The sequence below is a fragment of the Halichoerus grypus genome, chromosome 8 (genome assembly GCF_964656455.1).
Source record: "Halichoerus grypus chromosome 8, mHalGry1.hap1.1, whole genome shotgun sequence".
NCBI classification, from domain to species: domain Eukaryota; kingdom Metazoa; phylum Chordata; class Mammalia; order Carnivora; family Phocidae; genus Halichoerus; species Halichoerus grypus.
In genome coordinates this window covers 118,122,321-118,135,795 of record NC_135719.1, presented here as the reverse complement: position 1 = coordinate 118,135,795, position 13,475 = coordinate 118,122,321, and the positions used below count along the sequence as shown (strand labels likewise).

At 42.2% G+C, this 13,475-nt stretch overlaps 1 long non-coding RNA gene across 1 annotated transcript in view; it reads left to right on the top strand.

The window, feature by feature from the left end:
* The first annotated feature begins 254 nt into the window (after positions 1–254).
* The window catches only part of LOC118553214 (uncharacterized), a 253,574-nt gene continuing 240,353 nt past the window's right edge, over positions 255–13,475 (top strand). The window contains exons 1-2 of the long non-coding RNA XR_004925889.2: positions 255–370; positions 8,205–8,336. This is a non-coding gene — a long non-coding RNA (uncharacterized LOC118553214). The remainder of the gene's footprint in view (positions 371–8,204; positions 8,337–13,475) is intronic.

The following is a 13,475-nucleotide window of genomic DNA, read 5'->3' as shown; positions in this document are numbered from 1 at the left end:
AGGGTTAGGATGAATATTTAGATGGGGAACATATGTAAAGGAGGGCGTGAGGTCGCGCATGCGCCTTAAGGAACATGCTTATACCCACATTGTATGTTATGTAAATGAGGCTTGTGCTCCTCCTCCAAGGGCGGAGATTGTAGTCTCATAATGAGGTAAAGGTAGTTGTCAGTCATTCCCGAGGTCGCTGCGTGGTCCATCTGCGCAGGCGCGAGTTAGGGGTTAAGTTCAGAGTGGCCCGTGTGGCCGGCGGCTGGAGGTCTTGTCAGCGGGGACGCTTTCGCTGGAGGGGCGGTTTCGCTTTCCGTTTGCCTGAGCTAAGAGACAAGCTTGAAAGAAGAGCTTAAGGAAAAATGTGGGAGAAAGGTCGGTGAGTACAAGCCCGTGGGCAGTAAAGCACCCTCTAGCCTGTCGGGTTTCCTGACTGTTCCCTCTGGCTGGGGTATCCTGCCCCCCAGGGGTATCTGAATGATGGCTGCCTCCCCGTGTTCAAGCCTCAGAGGCCGTGTCACCTAATGAGAAAGGCATGACAACCACCCTGTTGGACGCCTTCTCTCTCCATCGTGCTCTTGTAGGGCCCAAGAGCAGCCTGTCCCAAAATGTGCCACTTTGGTGTATTGGTTATTTTAGATAAAAGTTACTTAAAAGATAGCCTAGGCAAGGACACTCAGACCGTCTTCTGTCCTCCTGAAAGCAGGGAATGCATCCCCCCTGTGAAAGGCACCCTCTGTGTGCCAGGAGGTAGACACCTTATCCCCAGAGCGGGGAAATTTAGAGCCCAGAGGCTGTATAAACAACCCTTGCTACGTTTTACTAATTTACTACCCCAGCCCAAATTCTGTTGAGAATTCCTTACTCACTGAAGCTCCCAAAGTTAAGGGTTTTTTTTGTCCTGTCCGTTCCTCACAGATTTATTGTCTCTGCCTAAAGAGTATAAGAACTGCCCACTTTGGTTATTTCTTTAGGTCTCAATTTCATTACTGGGCCTCCGTGCACACATAAAACTTTGGCTTTTTCTCCTGTTAATCTGTCTCATGTAAATTTAATTCTTAGTCCAGCTGGATTACCTTGATGGTAGAGAAGAAGTTTTCCTTCCCTTCACTCTGCTCCTTAAGCCTACTGTATTTTCCTTCATACTACTTAGCACCACCCCTGGCATGTTTATTTATTGTCCGTTTCCATCCTCTCCCACAACTAGAATGTAAACTCCGTGAGAGCAGGGCCTTGATTTTGTCACTGCTGGGGTAGTGCCAGTGACCATAATTGCCATCAATATTTGTTGAACAAATGATTGAGTCAATTAATGAATAAAAGAGAAGAGCTTTATTATGGAAATTGTGATGAAAGAAATCATCATCTTTCTTTTTGTTCTATAGCTTAATCCCACTTGTAAACTAGGCATCTCTCTTTTTGTCAGGGCAGCTTTTCAGCTCTGCAAAATATGTGTGTGGGAATAGCTGTTCCTTCCCCTGACAAATCACTAAAAACCTTCTATTATTTATAAGGATTCGAGCAGAAGGGAGGGATGCATCTTTCACTAAAATAATTTAAGGGATCAAGGATTGGGAAGCTTCAAACCAAAATTAAGTACAAAAAGTTGAGTATTTGCCCTCGTAGCCTTTTCAGAAAGTATACATGCCCCTGGAACGATGCATTGTCTTAGAATATAAGTATTACTTTAGAGTTTACAAAGAGCTTTTCTTTCCTATCATCATCTCAGTTTCATAAGTAGGAAACTGAATCTCAGAGGGATTACAAGGTATATTAGAGGTGGAGCTGCCACCGAGTCTGGGTTATCAGCTTCAGTTCAGCTCAATAAAACAAAGAGATGGGGCCTTGGAAACTGGTCTTATCAGAATCACTTAAGTGACTGTGAGTTGGGAAACCTGTCTTTCCCATAAAAATTATGGATAGGACTCAGGAAAGTGACACGGTCTAAAAAAAATTGAGAATTTTCACAGAAAGATTGACAAAACCAATTCAAAGACACTTTTATCTTGGCTTCCATTTGCTTATCTGTATCTATTAACCTAGAGTTCATACATTTTTTCCATATTTTTTGTTCAAGAGTGAACTGTTTTTATGGATATCTCAATCTTTAGTGGATTTTGAGACTTTAGAAGCCTATAATCCAGAATATGCTTGTCTTAGTCCTTTTTGGCTGCTGTAAAAAAATGCCATAGACCGAGAGGCTTGTAAACAACAAACATTTATTTCTTACAGTTCTGGAGGCTGGGAAGTCCAAGATCAAGGTTCTAGTAGATTCAGTGTCTAGTGAGGGCTGACTTCTTGGTGCTGTGTCCTCACATGGCAGAAGGGGCAAGGGAGTTCTCTGGAGCCTCTTTTATAAGGGCACTAATCCCTTCGTGAGGGCTCCACCCTCATGACCTAATCACCTCCCAAAGGCCCCACTTCCAAACACCATCACATTAGGGTCAACATATGAATTTGGGAGGGATACAGACATTCAGTATATAACAATGCTTACATTATTTTTTTAAAGATGTAATTGCTGTTAAATCCCAAAATTTAAAAAAATTACACTGAGGTACTTTGCAGATCCTGGAGGGTCCCAAGATCGTATTGTTAAATGTACTTATTTACTACTTCCTTCTCATGGTAGAACATAATTTATTCTATATGGTAGGTTATTGGTTTGCAGCCCGTTATTAAATTTTTTTTTTTAAAGATTTTAATTTTTTATTTGACAGAGAGAGACACAGCGAGAGAGGGAACACAAGCAGGGGGAGTGGGAGAGGGAGAAGCAGGCTTCCTGCCAAGCAGGGAGCCCGATGCGGGGCTCGATCCCAGGACCCTGGGATCATGACCCGAGCCAAAGGCAGACGCTTAACGACTGAGCCACCCAGGCGCCCCCCGTTATTAAATTTTTTATAAGTGGAAAAGGGCTAGCACTTTGCATGCTGATATCTTGTCTCCAGTCTTTGCCATTGAAAAAAAAAATGTCATCCTAAAGTCAGTTTTCAAACTAGACCTGCCATGTTTACTATTCCTGGCTGCTATCATCCTTCTGGCTCCTTCTAAGGAAAGAGCACAAGCAGCAAATGTGATGTGAGGACCCTCTGAAACAGGCTGGTCAGAAATGTAAGGTGAAGTGGGAATCCAGCTTGCCTAAGAGAATTTCTCTGCTGGCAGCTGCTTCTTCCCCCTCCTATGTGACTTTAAATTTCGACCTGCAGGAAATGTTGGGGAGAAATGGGCCTGTTTAGGGCTTTTCAGAGAAGGAAAAAGCCTTGATGGGGATAGTGGAGACCCAGTAGCTAAGTAAACAGCGGGGTTTGGCTAGAGAAGAACTGAATGGATGTTTCTGCCAAGGTGGAGGAGACAGGTAGGATGTCTATGTAGAATCATATAATGGATGGAGCTAAAGGGGAAGTGTTTCCAGGAAAAGACCTGTTGGGATTTTGGGATATTTACTTTCTGGGGTATTCAGGCAGGATTGGACAAGAGACTTTGCTTTAGTTCTCTTTCTGACAGTAACAATCCTACTCCTCCATTGCCCAACAAAACTTCGCTTGAATCTGTCCATTCTAGGGACCTTTGTGAGTCAATGGTGGTGGCCAGAGGGATTGGTTAGGTGTTGTATGAAGGAGAGGTAGAGGGATAGAATCCAGGGAGTGCTTGCACTAGAGGGCATGGTGACTGTCGTCCTATCTGTAGTGTATAACGAGGGTCAGAGAATTATTGGGAGCACAGGGTGTCCAGAGAACTTGCTGCCTGTCACAGAGAGAGGCAGAGTTGTTTTGTTTGGTTTTTTCAGACTGCAATAGGACATCAGTGAGGTTGTTCAAAATTTGCCCTTAACAATGAAAAATATCTTAGACTTGTATAAAGCTTACTATATTCTAGGTACTACTCTGCACATTTTACATATATTCACTCATTCAATCCTTAGGACAGCCTGTGGGGAGGCAATTTTATCATGCCTGTTTTACAGAGGAGGAAGCTGAGACACAGAGAGGTTCGGTCATTTACCCCAAGGTCAAATAGCTAGAAACTGGCAAAGGTTGAGATTGAACTCGGGCAGTCTGACTCCAGAGTAGGTGGCCCTTTCAGCACACTACACAGCCTTACGGCCCATGTTTCAGGAGTGGCTGGTTGACCAGACAGCTATCCAAGTATTCAGAGTCACTGGCTGGAGCTAGATAACAAAGACTGGGGCTGGTGGCGGTGGTGCATAGTGGGGAGACAGCAGCATGAGTTAAAGAAATAAATACTTGGAGGTAATGGTAGGATGGGTGTTGGACCAGAAAGGAGGGCATCTGCATGGGGTGAAGGTACTCTTTGCATGCTACTTATGGGCTCTCTGTGCAGATACACATGGGAATAACACAAACAAAGAAATCACAGTTAGCTATTTGTAGTTTATTGTCTGATTTTCTTTAGGCCCAAAGTACGTGAGTTAGTGCTCATTTTTATGGTTGCTGTGGAATTTTAGATAGGAAATCTTTAGTGGGTTACAATCTGAGTTCAAAATGATCACATTTTGTGCCTAGTTAAAATCACTGCAGGTTATTGTATGTTCTGATTTTGAAAAGGAACCAGATGTTTTCAGTGTCCTTTGCCTGAGAAAAGAACAAGTTAGTCCCAGGTTGTTTCCGGTTAGATTTTATGACATTATGTATCTTTCTGCCATTTGATAAGTTCCAAGATAAAAAATGGGATAAATGATTGAGATCCTTTCATTCCAACAAAATACGTGTGTTATATGGTCAGCTTATATCCAGTCAGAAGCTTAGACTTCCAGATCAGGCCACCAGCCATGTTGTAACTCTAACATTTTCAAAACCAGTTTAGGATTAGCCAAGGCTAATTGTCTATGTGATTGAAACTAAGGACCAGAAATGAAGCTTGGTGCTTCTTTCTGGACAGGACGGTTGCCTTCTCCTCCTCTTCCTCCTCTTTCTCCTCTTTCCCTTCGTCGTCAACACCAACAAACATTTGTATAGTGCTTTACAGTTGACAAATCATGGCACATGACGTTGAATTTGCTTTGCATTTTCTTCACTGTTTTCTACTTTCCATCAAAGGATAATATGAAATTATCGAAAATTGAAATTGTTCCTTTGTCTTTTAAAACTGTGACAGGGACATATACAATTACCAACTCTTAACTTATCTAAAATAATTAAACAATGGCTAAAAATATGACAGCAATAATTAGGTCAGTTGACTTGGACAACTAAGATATGGGTATGTTCTTTGAATATTAAAACAAAGAACAAAACCAGGCTTTGTAAGATTCAGAGATAGGAGGATAATTCCAAGGATGTAGTCTTTTTATATTAAATTATCTTATATCAGAAAATTCATCTTAGAAGTACCTAGAACTGATTGCAGTAGTGAATAAAGAGAAAGATAATCAGGAATTGTGTAATAAATTGCTACACATTTGGCCTGAAAATTTTTTTGGAATAAAGGACTTAGGTGATTAACAACTGGGATTGGGAATATGATGGCTATATACTTTATTTTCAGTCTTAAAGGTATATACTTGGATATTGTTTCTTTTTTTTTTTTTTTTTTTAAAGATTTTATTTATTTTCTTGACAGAGAGAGATATAGCGAGAGCAGGAACACAAGCAGGGGGAGTGGGAGAGGGAGAAGCAGGCTTCCCGCAGAGCAGGGAGCCCGAGGTGGGACTCGATCCCAGGACCCTGGGACCATGACCTGAGCCGAAGGCAGACGCTTAACGACTGAGCCACCCAGGTGCCCTTGGATATTGTTTCTTGATTTGATATGCTGGGCAGATACCTTGGCCTCTGTGTGTCTCGTGTGCAAACTAGCATTCTCTGACCCCACTTCTAAGGGAAGGTTACCGCTGAGGGCCAGCTGATAGGAATGCTTATGAAAAACAGCCAGGAGCACAGTGCCGTGTAAATGCTAACCACCAATGATAATGATACAGAGTGGGAGGAAAGGTATGTTGCCTCCTTTGCCCAATTTTGCTGTGTAGAGTTTGACCTCCAGGAAAGTCATTTTGTTTGTGGGTGTGTGAGCAAGCATGCATGCATTTAAATTATCATAGAATATAAATTTAATGATTTTCAAGATGGGTTTTTATTTTAAGAGTTTTTAGATGTCAAGTCAGTAACATTCAAATTTGTAAAATGAAGGCATTTTTCTGCACAAACTTTTTTCTCCTGTGTCTGAACTTGGATATATAGATAGATGGAAACAGTTTTTCTTGTCATTAACCAACTTTAAAGGCAACTTCAGTTTAATAGGCTGTAGCTGAGTGCTCCCGGCCCAGTCAGCCTCTCTCTGCTTGAGCGCAGGCAAGAGTAATTCACTCTCAGTGGGAAGCAGAAAGGGCATTTGCTATTTTCCTAAGAAACCAAAGTAAAAGCTGTGTGTCTGACAGCAGTGACACCCCACACCCCGCCCCGGTGGTGGCTGTGTAGCAAGTCTGTTGAGACATTTCCCACTGTTGTCACTGAAGTGTATGGGTTTATTTCCTGGAGAGACTACTCCCTGGAATAGTCTTCTGGGTGTGACTGCGGGCCCTCCCCCCACCCCCCCAAGCTCTTATCCTAATTTTGCATTCAGCTGTTACTTCCTGGAAAAGGGTCAGAAACCATAAGGAGGAGCAAGGCTAATTGTAGCCAAGCCCCAAATGTTGTAGGAGCTGAGGCTCCAGTTTCCTCATGAAAAGACTTCATTTGAGAGAACACAGTTCTCACCTGAAACCTTAATTGGACTCTATGATTTTTGGTTCTCTCAAATTCTGCAACATTTGGTCTTGTTCTGTGAAAAATATTAGGAAACTGCACTGTAGAAAAGCATCCCATTTCTCAAATGCTTTTAAAATTAAGACAAGACTTGTCTGGCAAAGGCATCACGATGCTTGGCAATGTCTAAAACTGATTTCTATTTTTCTCTTCTTATTGGAAAATACATCTGGGTTCATAACCTTGAGTCTATAAAAGTCATCATCTGTTATCTCACAAAGAACTTTTATGGAGAAACATTTCATCTGTTGTTCCTTTCCACTTGGCACTTGGCCTTGGAGACGATGTGGAGAAAGCCGTGCATGAACTTTAATTGTAATACTGAGTTAGCTATAAGTCTGTATCTAACCTGATCCTTCACAGCATGCATTCTGCTTTGCAAGAAAATGCAGTGGGAAGTTTGTCTGCCAGTCATGGTTTTGTCCTTCCTCATGAATAGATGTAGCCTCTGACATTTCCTTTCTGCCTGTTTATCATCTGTGACTAGGGCAAACTCTGTCTGTTTACACCCAGCATTCAAAAATAGCTAAAACAAAGTACAATTCTTCCAGTTCTTGGAGTACCCACTACAGGCAAGACAGTCTTTTGGGTGCAGAGCTCACCACTCTCCTGTAGTGTGGTGGGGAAAGCAAGAAAACATCTGTAAATACACATGTGCGTACTCACTCCCGAGGGTCTTTGTGTCTTTTCTGTCATCGATATCTCAGTGGTTTATCTCTTCTGAATGTAAGCCCACAGAACAGAGTTTGGATCTAGTTGCTGGCATTCAGGGCATTACCTTTTACAAATAGTAAGAACTATAAATCTGTTTTTGGTGCTAGCAAGAGTCTTGCTAGGAAAAAAGGAATAAGGAGGTAGAGATTTTCTTAAGAGTCTCAAAAGGCCATAAAGCTCTCAGAGACCTTGCTGTTCCTGGCATTTATCTTTTTCTCCCTTCGCCATTTTGGGTATTATTTGATTTACACCAATAAGCAGGACTGAAGACTATCTCCTGGGTGTGGATAGAAGACATGGTTTCTAACACAGACTGCACGGAGTTCCAGCTTTGATGAATGGGTCTTTGATGAGTCCTTTGATCTCGCTCAATTTTTAGGTATCTGTTTGCAGACACCTGACAACGAGCACACTCAGCAGAAACAGCTTTCAGCCTTCATTTCTCTCCCACCCAGGAAAGCCATCAACCATGCCCTTTTATCTCTTCCACTAAAGCCAGATTGTGTCTCTGGCTTGAACTTCTTGAATTGGTAGTAGGGCTCTAAACTTCCTCACTTTCTGCATTTGTACTCAAATGAAGCAGCTCTTGCTGGACTTTTGATGAAATTGACTGAAATGAGACCCAAATCCAATAACTCCTTAGAGGGCTATGGTGCCTGGGGAGGTGTGAAAGGGGAGGAGTGGACAGAGTTTCTAACAAAGCCTGGCTCTTATTCCCACCCACGTTTGTGTCTTTCCTAGGTTAACATCTCCCGATGCTGAGCACAACCGAGACACGGAGGATGATGTGAACAACTAGGCCACAGGACTGCCAGGCTGTGGATGGTGCAGACAGGATTAATAGCAGAAAAAGAGAAGTGACTAACTCTGAGGGTAAGGAAATGGGGCTTGTCTTTAGGTTCAGAAATTAAGCCTATCCGCATGAAAATCATTTCTGGATTAAATAGAAAAGGAAAATGAGCACAGATTTGGATATAATAGGGTATAGTATAAACTTTTTACTCAAAATAGTCTTTTCTGAACATCTTACTCATGCTGCTAAGTCATAGGACTTAATGATGGTGGGGGAGTTGAGTTAGCAGGACATTTCCTGGAAAAGGAGCACACAAGATCATACATTGTCAAATAAGGTGGGTTGTTTTTTTTTTTAAGAGTACATTGGGGACAATTTTTGATATAGGTGTCAGAAGAAAGGTAACATTTTAGCAGCCCAGAGCACTTGACTATCTAAATGATACAGGGAATTTGCACCAAAGGTATGGAGAGAAATGAGAGTTTGCTCTGGAAAGGGTTGGTCAGGGAAAGCTTTATGGAAGAGGTAATGATAATAGCTATCAGGTGTGTACTGTGGGCATTTCTTTCTACATCAGCTATTTCATGGACTTCTTGAAAGAGAGGTACGCTTACCTCCATTTTACAGATCATGAAACAGAGCATCAGAGAGGCAAAGTAATTTGTCTAAGGTTTTCCAGCTCATCACTGGTAGAGCAGGGGTTCGACCTGGGGCAGGGTGATCCTTTCCTTTATGCCTCACTGACTTCACTTGGGCCAGACCTGAAAGATGAATGTGATTTAGTTGTAATGTAGAGCAGTTTAGGACCAGCATCAGACCTAAGGGAGGAGAGTGGCCAAGGTGAGGGAAAGATGAGAGAACACTGTTCCTCACCCTGCATGTTGTCTGTGGTAATGGAGAGTGGAAAGGAGACAAGCTTAATGTTGTGTCCAGCCTAGATTCATGAACCCTAGTCTCCTGACACCAAATAAAATGTTCTTTTCATGATGTTTTAATATATTTTATTCCATAGTTGGATGAAAAGCTAGTAGGTTTTAAAATGCAAAAGCATACCACCTTGTGTATGAATTTGTTAATATATAAAAGAAGCATGGGGGAGGACAGTTTGAAAGCCCAGGACACTAAGTCCTTGAAGAGAGGTAGGGAGAGACTGAAGACAACAGTGTTTATTCCCCGGTTTTACCTCAGGGTGGTGTGTGTGTCTGTGTGTGTGTGTGTGTGTGTGTGTGTGTGTTTGAATCTGTTACTGTGCATTGGGGCACAACAGAGGCTCCCAGAGATACTTCCTGTCCTGTTTGGCTATGGGCCCACCTACTCTCCAAGGGCAGAACTAATTGTTTCAACTTTTTATCTTGTCATTGTCAAGGCTTACTATTCTTTTCAATTACCCAACTCCTACACAGCTCATATTCCACTCTATTGCTCTCTCTGGAGGCACCAGGCTGGAAACCAGGTTCTGGATGGAACCCACCATTGCAGAAAATACTTGAGATGATCCTGGCTGACGTGAAATTTTGTCACACTGTCCAGGCTTTATATCTATCAGTCCTGTTCTGAATATTGGATTCATGAGCCTCTCTCATTACTGAGTACTTGCTTGCATGGGTTTCCTTTCAACTCTGAATAACCAGTAGCTCTTACAAACTTTCCAGGTAGCTCCCGGAAAGCCATCTGCCCTCTTAGTCTTGTTGCAGAACTCCTGGTCTGGGACCCTTCAGTGGACATCCACTGTTTCTGCCTGCTCTGGATCCTTTCTTCTTCTGGTAATAAGGACTCCTCCCACACTGCAAGCAACTCTTGCTGAGACTTCCAATTCAAATAGGTTCTCTCTTAGCATGTGCATGCATGGGTGCACTATTGTGTGCATGCACATGGCACATGAAAATGTAGGCCAATCAGATACTCTCTTCAGGAATTTAAACTTTAAACAGATTGACACAAGAATGGAAGGTGGTTGGAGGAGTGACCTGAGGTGACTGTCCCATAGTCTTGCTATTAAGATTGCCCCAGCTGCTCTTATTTCTGACTGTTCTAAGGTCTAAAGTTCAGCTTTTCTTTAATTTTTGTGAATTTACCCATGTACTTCCCAGAATTTCTTTTTTATTGTTTAGATTAGCTCGAGTCAGTTTCTGTTGTTTGCAACCAAAGAACTTTAATCAATATAGATCCTTGGGGCGCCTGGGTGGCTCAGTTGATTCAGTGTCCAACTCTTGATTTTTGGCTTGGGTCATGATCTCAGGGTCGTGAGATGGAGCCCCACATGGGGCTCCATGCTGGGTGTGGAGCCTGATTAAGATTCTTTCTCTCCCTCTCTCTCTGCCTCTTCCCCGCTCTCTCTTTCTCTCCCTCTCTCTCAAAAAAAAAAAAAAAATACAGACCCTTACTTATTTGAAATTACAACTGCCAAGAACATGGTTGTGGTCAGTGAGATGATAAAGCCCTTTGTGTTTGAGTCCTAAGACTGCTCACTGAGTGTTGGCATGAACTTGTTCCTTTTGCACTCCCTTGAACTGCTCCCTGGACTGTCACCCTATCCTGTGCTCTGCCATTCTGGTTACTTTACCTAGGGTTGGCCTTCTTTGGACATTCCCTTCCCAAGACAGCTTCCTTAAGTTATCTCTGGTCTACCACCTGCTTTGGCACTAAAAAGTTTATATTTTCCTTCTCTAGTAGTTTCTCTAAAAGCCTCCATATTTCTCTACAAATTCCATGGGATTCCCAAACAGGGTTTCCATTCTTCTTTTAGCATCTTACTCCCACTACTTAATGTGCTACTCTACCCAATCTCTCTGAGCCTGTTTTTTTTTTTTTAATTAATTTATTATTTTTTAAAATAAATGCTTTTCATGGCTGTAGAAATTCAGACTGCTGTCCATGTATTGGTATTAGTGTGTATTGAAGACAGAGGTTCCTGTGCAAAAGAGTGTGGATAACTTAGTGCAAACTCTTAGTCTCTTGGGAGAAATGACTCTGCATAGGCTCTAGGGACGATAAATTTACTGGTGTCATTTTATATAGGAAATGTCACAAATAAAGAAACACAGGCCCAGAGAAGTTCAGTCACTTGATCAAAGACAGTTAGCTAATTAGTTACAAAACCATATCTGAAATTCATCCCTTCTAATTCTCTCTGAAAAGTACTCTCCATGCTAAAAGTTGTCCCGGATGCTTTGCCTGCATGTTTTTTGGTGTTTTTTGTTTTGTTTTGTTTTGTTTTCATCCATTAACTCTAGCGCCAAGTTCACTAGAGAGATTATTCCACCTGAGATAGGAATGATAGTAAAGGCCTGAATCCAGAGGGGGAGTGAGCTTTTCCCTGCATGAGAAATAGGACAGGTCCCTATTTTGTTTGGTTTACTGAATCAAGAAAGTAGAAGCTTTGTAGCTCAGAGTCTGGGCTCTCTCTAGTGATTTTTCAGGGCAACCCTGGTGTTAGGGCTTCCATATCCCAGCCAGCAGGGATGGTTCACAGGGTTGGCCTGTGTCTAAGCAGGGAATGGACACCCACGAGGGTGATCTGGTCATGCCTGCCCTGCACACTTGATTCAGCTGAGAGGTGCACATCGCCCCAAAGAGCTGAGGTGCTCTGCCAGCTCCTTATCACTTACTAGTCCAGGCAGGCTTCTCGCAGGCAGGGCGAGGACTACTGAGTTACATCAGACATAAATGAATCAATACAAACTAATTCCTTTACAAAAGAAAACCCAATTAGTCACACTGCTGTCCAAATCAACTGCTTCTCTCTCTCAGCAGCTGACACATTCCAATTCCTGCATACAACTTCATTCTAATTCCCATTAATGAAAAATACATATCCATTTTGTTATTGCCAAGTTTAAGCCTTGCCAATTTGTTTTTTAAAATACAACCAATAATGGAAACTTAACTGTGGTCTTAGAGGGGTTTTCACAGTTTAGGGAAAAATCAGGCTTTCTGTTAGGAAATAGAATAAGCTCGCAGCAGGTGATGATCTCATCAGAGGTGAGTTCTCACTTGGCTGCCTTTATAAGAGGGAGATGCAGAACTGGGAGATGACCCCATGGCACCCCCTGGAAGATGCTGCAGCCCAACTCCATCCTCTAGGAAGAATGAGCATTTCCCACAGGACTTTCCTACTGATAGATGCTTTGTATCCCTGCAGGAGCCCCCAAAGAAATCAAAGGCCACTTGTTAAGGGAAACTCAATTTTTCATTCACTCATCATACATTATTCTTCCCAGTGACCCTGGCAGCCAAAGAGACTGCTGCCTTCTAGGGCCAATGTAGAGCATCCATTACCACACCGACAAGTCAGATTCTGTGAGTGCAGATTGGCTGTTGAGGCGGTACCGTGGATAATTGAGCGTGAGCAGGTGAGTTTAGAGTCAAACTGCCTGGGTTCAAACCCTGGCCCTGCCACTCACTAGCTGTTTGACCTTGGACAAGCTCCAAGTTTGCTCACCTGCAGAAATGGGCTGCTACTGTATTTTCTTAGCTTTAGGATGCCACCATTCTTTTGTGTACAACTAAGGAAGTAAAATTGCTGCTAATCAAACTGTGACACAACAGTGATTGCAAAATTCACCCATTTTATTTTATTTGTTATTTATTTATTTGAGAGAGAGAGCATGTGCCAGGGGCAGGGACAGAGGGAGAGGGAAAAGATCTCAAGCAGACTCCTTGCTGAACACAGAGGCAATGAGCCTCAATCCCAGGGCACTGAGACTGGGTCAGAAGCTAACTGACTAAGTCAGCGAGGTGCCCCCAAATTCACCCATTTTAGAGATGTTAAATGTAAAAAAAAAAAAAGATATTACAGTTGAAGAAATAGGATAGCACCTACTTCATGGTACTGATATGGGGGCTAGGACAATTCAGATAAATGCTTAGCATTTTTTCTATCATGCAGTAAGCCCTAATAAATGATTCCTACTATTTTACTACCAGAAGGTAGGAGTTTGGGTAATTTCAGCAAATCATTTAACCCTCTGTGCTTTATTCTCTTCGTCTTTAAAATAAATAGGTAGCTATATGATCCTCCCACCCAGAATTGGGAGCATAAACTAATTAAAAAACATTTTTCGGGCCTTAACAGCTCTAAATATGAGACACTATCAACTCCTTCTGCTATTTATCTTCTGTAAACTGATAAGGAAATATATTCTGTTTTTTTATATATGTATTAATTTAGTTGGAGTTCCAAGGCCAATTTAAACTTTCAACTTGGCGTATTTATATTT